Source organism: Octopus bimaculoides, chromosome 4, assembly GCF_001194135.2.
Source record: "Octopus bimaculoides isolate UCB-OBI-ISO-001 chromosome 4, ASM119413v2, whole genome shotgun sequence".
In the NCBI taxonomy this organism is placed as follows: domain Eukaryota; kingdom Metazoa; phylum Mollusca; class Cephalopoda; order Octopoda; family Octopodidae; genus Octopus; species Octopus bimaculoides.
In genome coordinates this window covers 51,100,075-51,106,835 of record NC_068984.1, presented here as the reverse complement: position 1 = coordinate 51,106,835, position 6,761 = coordinate 51,100,075, and the positions used below count along the sequence as shown (strand labels likewise).

At 35.8% G+C, this 6,761-nt stretch overlaps 1 protein-coding gene and 1 long non-coding RNA gene across 2 annotated transcripts in view; one reads left to right on the top strand and one right to left on the bottom strand.

The window, feature by feature from the left end:
- Positions 1-6,148, top strand: part of LOC106870195 (uncharacterized) — a 35,217-nt gene extending 29,069 nt beyond the window's left edge. Inside the window, exon 3 of the long non-coding RNA XR_001409493.1 lies at positions 6,011-6,148. This is a non-coding gene — a long non-coding RNA (uncharacterized LOC106870195). The remainder of the gene's footprint in view (positions 1-6,010) is intronic.
- The window catches only part of LOC106870191 (uncharacterized), a 405,419-nt gene that overhangs the window by 26,394 nt on the left and 372,264 nt on the right, over positions 1-6,761 (bottom strand). The gene's annotated exons all lie outside the window — the stretch shown is intronic.

Here is a 6,761-nt window from a genome sequence, read left to right as displayed (position 1 = left end):
ATGTATGTATGTATGTATGTATGTATGTATGTATGCATGTATGTATGTAAGTGTATGTGTGAAGGCGCGTGGCTAAGTGGTTAGGGTATTCACCTCAAGGTTGTAAGGCCGTGAGTTTGATAACCAGCTGCGCGTTGTGTACTTGAGTAAGACACTTATTTCACTTCTCTCTAGTCCATTCAGCTCACATATATGTGTAGCATCTGTATTTCAAAGGGCCAAAGCATGTCACATTCTGTATCACGCTGAATCTCCCTGAGGACTACATTAAGGGTAAGTATGTCTGTGGAGTGCTCGGCCATTTGCACGTTAATAATACGAGCAGGCTGTTCCGTCGATCAGTTCAACAGGAACCCTCGTCGTCGTAACCGACGGAGAGCCAGTTATGAATGAGTGTATGTAATTCAGAGTGTAAGAGTGTATGTATGTTTGTGTGTCTGTGTCGTTTTCGCCTATTTGTGGCTAGCATCACAACTGTACGTACTCTATACTCCGCGTGATAAATGATCTATCTCCGCCATAATACACATCCTAGGTCATTAATTTTAATTAGACCGACTAATTAGTTAATTAATTTTAGTTTCTATTTCACTTGCTATCCTGTTAATTACTACGCCTAAGCTGTGTCAAATGTTGTGTGGCTGAATGATATATTGCTTTTATTAGTTGGACTTCAGAAATAATAATAATAATAATAATAATAATAATAATAATAATAATAATAATAATAATAATAATAATAATAACAACCGCATCAACAACAATAACAGCGTCCTCTGCTTTCTACTCCCTCATTATCATCATCATCATGAACAACAACAACCATAATAATCGTTTCTCTATGAGCCATAGATGATGTTGATAATGACGATGACGATAAAGGAATTAATTTTAATGAGAATGATGCTACTACTTTTATTACATCTACTATTACTAATAGGCAATGATAATGAGCTTCCACATTGGTTCAAGTATTATGACTGTAAGATATCTAGTTTTGCACTCTACTGTTTCTGCCACTACATTGGTCTGTTGATGATGATGATGATGATGATGATGAGGAGGAGGAGGAGGAGAAGGAAAACAAGAACTGATATATATAAAATTTGGAGCATGTTTTAGTCGATGAAATCGACTTCACTGCTTCACTGTCTCTTATTGCTATAAAGTCAACCTCGGCAGGATTTGAACACACAGTGTAAACGTTCATAACTAAATACCCGAAGGAATTTTGCCAGAGGCTTTACTGATTCTGTCAGTTACCGTAACTCACAAATGAATTATGGTCTTGTACCAGTAACACTCTTACGTTCTGAGTTCAAAACATGCCACGGTCAACTTTGCCTTTCATTCTTTCGTGATCAAGGAAAAATAACGTCCCAATCAATCCTAGGGATCAATTTAATCAGTTACTTCTCTTTCCTCTAAAATGTGCTACATTACGTCTGTGTTAGAAATCATTATTATAAAAAATTCAATAAGTCAACGGACAAAATATCGTGCAGTTCTGTGTTCGAATCTCGGCGAGGCCCACTTTATCTTTTACCGTTCTGATTGTATGGGATCGATAAAATAAAGTTTAGGCGTGTTCTGTAGTCAATCTAATTTCCTGTACACTCTTTCAAAAAATCTATGTTTTCCGTACACTGGTAGAAGTCATAGAATTTCCAATCAAATTACTCAAGAGTATAAAACCTATAGTTATATCCAGTGAACATAGGTCAGAATTTCAATTTACTCGCCAGAAAATTTGATCGCCATTCATTGAGATTCATACTGAACTAAAATTAATAACGATAACAAGTCACAACAACAACCACAACAGCAATTAGAACAACGACAACGATAACCACAGCAACAAGAACACGAACTATTTACACTTTAAACAGAAGGTTTCATATGTTTAGAGAGGGGTAAAGTTGATAACATTGTCTTTCCTGTTTCATTTATACAACCGAATGAATGACTCCAATGATGTTGAAGTAAAGTTTTTACCCCCGCCTAAACTATTTTATTTATTTTTTACACTCTGGTGAATGGAGACATTACAGCATGCCCATTACTACACCACAACCCATTTGAAACTAACCATTGTACGTCCAAGCCAGTAAAACTCATTATTGCCAGCTGAGTGGACTAAAGGAACGTCAGATAAAACGTCTTGCTCAAGGACACAACGAGACGCCATGAAACGAAATCACGACCTGACGATCGTGAGCCCGATAACTATACCACGCGCCTTCAAAAACAATCGGAATAAATGCTGGAAGACACTACGGACAACGATATAACTACTCTGTCAAATGTTTCACTTCCGCTTAGTACTTTATCGAAGCAAGAGGATAAAAGACAAAGATATCCAAGTTTGGGTTTGGACTCGTAGCGCCGATACACGGAACAATTATCGTAATTCATTTTGTGATGCCCTAAGCGTTTGACCACTTCATCACCAAGTATGTATGTATGCATGTATGTATGTGTGTATGTATGTGTGTATGTGTGTATGTATGTATGTATGTATGTATGTGTGTGTGTGTGTGTGTGTGTATGTATGTATGTCATTATTCAGTTTATTTCAAGTTTTCCTGCCAATAGAGAAAGAACCGGTTTCTAACCTAGATCCAAGTCTCCTTCATTGGAATTTCAACATCGACAACAGGGTATTTTTGTATGTATGTATGTATGTATGTATGTATGTATGTATGTATGTATGTATGTATGTATATATATATGTATGTATGTATGCAGGTTTGTATGTTTTATGTATACATTCTCATATTTTATGTATGCATATAGTTATCTAGACATGCTCATATATATTTAAATGATAAACTTCTGGAAAGTTTTAGAGATTTTTACAGCTCCAGTGTATGTATGTATGTATGTATGTAATTCTGTATGTATGCATGTTTATGTATGTATCTATGTATATTTACATGTATATGTGTATGCGAGAGTTTATGTGTGTATGTATATGTAATTATGTTATGATGTGTGTATAGGAGTGTTTATATCTATGAAGGTCATGCAATCACATTCAGGTATATCTATTTATACTTATAAACTTAGAAAACAAAAAAGAAAAAGAAACGTGAAAGAAACAGGAAAATAAACAAATAAATAAAGATATTAATGTAAACGACAGGGAAAGCTAATGATATTGGAAAGCATTCTCAGAAACAGAATGAGAATCGACTTCCGGTGACGTCATTCAATTAAGATTGATTGATGCAGACAGTGGGATGTGAAATGGGAATTGGAGACAAATCCCTTATTAAAATTTACAGACAGTTGCCAGCAGCTTTTTTGCATTAGACATATTAGTATCATGTGTCAGATAGATAGATAAATAGATAGATAGATAGATAGATAGATAGATAGATAGATAGATAGATAGATAGATAGATAGATAGATAAATTGATTTATTGACTGATAGATGTAAAGGTAAATAGATATCATATGTGTGAATATATATATCTATATTTCTTTATATGTATGCATGTATGTATGTATTTATGTATCTATCTATCTATATATGTGTGTGTGTAGGTAGGTAGTTGAATTTCCTTGACTTTTTCTTTCTTTCTGTGTGTGTATGTATATGTATGTGTTAGAGAGAGAGAGAGAGAGAGAGAGAGAGAGAGAGAGAGAGAGAGAGAGAGAGAGAGAGGAAATTAGTAAGATATGCAGAAATAGCGAGATAACGAAGTGATACAATTGAGGAGATGAAAAAATTAAGAATTTTTGTGATATGAGAATAAACGAAATTACAAAGATTGAGAGACAAGATGGATAAGGAATCTCAGAGCGTATATTAGGGATACGTATATAAGATCGTTTAAACTTGATGTTATAATAATGACGTAGATAATGAGGAAAAGAAGAAGCTGGAAGGGAAGGTGGGATGAAGAACAAATAAGGAAAGAAAAATGATGATGATGACGCGTGATAATTCAAACTACGTGGAAGATGTATATTCTAACAGTAGTAGCAGTGAATTGGCAGAATCATTTCGGCATCGGATACAACACTCTGTGGTACTTGTTCCGGCTCTGTTTGGTCTAAATTCAAATTTCGCCAAGGTCAACCTTGTCTTTCATCTTTTCAAGATTGATAAGTAAAGTACACGTCTAAGGAGCAATTACTAGTGCAGCAGATGCTTTCTAAACAGAATTGTAACTTGTACGTTAAGAGAAACGTTGTAAAACGAAAAATAAAGTATGAGTATGACGAATGCAGTTCGCGCCCATAACATGATTAAACATATCACTATTGCGCATTGGTCTTTACCGTACAGTGCTCGGACAAATCTATGTTCTCTGTGTTTATTTGCGGGTTTTTGTAGCAGACTATATAAAAGAGGCTGTTTGTATCTCCTTTAAACATATATATCTTGGAGATAAGGGACACTGGAAGTGGTTTCATACGATGATTTTACAGTACAGTGTAGTCAGTTCAGAGAGGATGTAAGAGAAAAAGGAAGTGGGTGATAGAAGAGAACTGTCGATGCCAATATTTGATTAGTGTTTCATTTATCGACCCAGAAGAATAAGAAGCAATGTTAAATCGGCGGGATTCAAACTCAGGTCGTTGTTTGTCTGACGCTATAAAGATTTTGTCAACCGACAGCTTTATTTCTGCAATTTATGTACATCAAAGTAGGCGTGGCAGAGAAACGGGTAAACTTAAGTACTTTGAATGGGATGTATAGAATGCAAACACGCATATTCATTTATCTACACCACACATACATGCACAGAAACATGTGCACACACACAAACACACACACACACACACACACATATATATATATATATATATATATATATACCACATAAACATACGCACAAAACAATAATTACAGGCTAGATTATTTAGAAGAATATTTCTTGCATCACTAATAATAATAATAATAATAATAATAATAATCCTTTTTTCTATAGGCACAAGGGACTGCAATTTGGGGCAGGAGGATTGTCGATTTCATCGACTCAAGTGTGTAATTGGTACTTATTTCATCAACATCATGAGGATGGAAAGCGAACTTGTCTCCGGTGGAATTTGAACTCAGAACATGAAGGCAGGCGAAATGCCACTAAACATTTTGCCCGGCGTTCGAACAATTCCACCAGCTCGCCACCTTGGTTTGAATATACCCCCACGTATATTGGTCATAGTCCCAATAAAATTCTAATTAGTGGTAGTAGAGTTCTTACAGTAGATTAATGACTTGATAGGAAGAAATATGATGTGGCGTGTGTGAGTTTCGTATAAGTCGTCACCGTGTATGTGTGTGTCTGTGTATGTGTGAATCTATTCGTGCCGCTGACTGTGAAGGTTGGCGTTTTATTGTGCACTGAGCAAGAGTCGCCTTTGAAGACGCCCGTAGTACCATTCTTGCTGACAAGAGAGACGGGAGGAAAACGAAGGAAAATGAAGGAAATTACAACCAGCCCTGATCTTGCTTACCTTCTCATATAACCTCTGCAGTTGTACCTGTTTGTAGTTTCGTTTGGCACCAGCAAACATGGAACACACGTAGACATACCCCTCCGTAAATGCTTGCTCGTGAAGCCTAGCCAATATGCGTATATCTGTGTGTGTATTTACATATATAATATTTATACATATACACATATATAAATAGAGAAATTATGAATACACTCTCAATAATATATATATATGTGAATAGTTACTAGAATATATATAAGTATGTGTCAGTTTCAATGCATGCATGGTGTGAAATGGTTTTCAAGCTTGGATACGTGAGAGTGTAAGATATACATATCTTCCTCTGTTCTGTATATATCTAAGAAAGCTAAGTATTTTTCGATATTGTGATCTGATATTGATAGAGCGCATGACATATTATTTAGTGATTATCTACTTTCTTCATTCCAGTATATTTATCTTGTATATCTACAGTCTTCTTTACAATCTACAAAGATCAATAAGAAACGATAAGATTTAGCTCGAAGATATTTCTAAAATCAACACATTTTTCTTCAGGAGAATTAACCAAGTTAAGAAGGGACTCGTAGCAGGTCACTCAGCCCGTCAGAAGTAGCAGTCAAATTATACCCAACCGTTTTTAAAAAGGGACACAGAATAATGAACTTTTTTGGAGAATTTCAAGAAAACAGAATAATTATTCCTGGAACTCTTTTATCGTAAGTTAAGAAGTTGCTTCACAACGACGGGGTTTAGGGTTCAAGAAAGTGTTTTCAGCAATATTCTCGGATTAGCTGGTGCCTTGTGAGTGAAATTTAATTGATTGAAACTGTGTGGAAGCTCGCTGGAGTTTTCGTTTAGAGTAGACTTACAACGAACCCCGGTTTATACGTTTTGCCCCTTAATCGGTTATGACGTTAAGTGATCCAGTTGATACTATCAACGGAACAGCTTCTTCGTGAAATTAACTTGTAAATGGCTGACTATTCCACAATGTCGCGTACTGTAAACGTAGTTCACAGGGACTTTTAGCGAGACACAGAAAAGGCTGGCCCTTTGAAATGCAAGTACAACTCATGTTTACCAACTGAGTGGAGCAACATGAAATATAGTATCTTGCTGAAGAGTTCAACGCACCGCCGGGAAACGAAAACAGGTGGTGTAGACAACAAACAGATGTATTAGTTTAACGCTCGGGAAGTGAAAAAGCCTTTAACGTTTCGAGCCTACGCTCTTCCACAGAAAGGAACACAGAAAGAAACAAGGAGAGAAAAAAAGAAATTAAAGGACATTTTGAATAATGAATTCC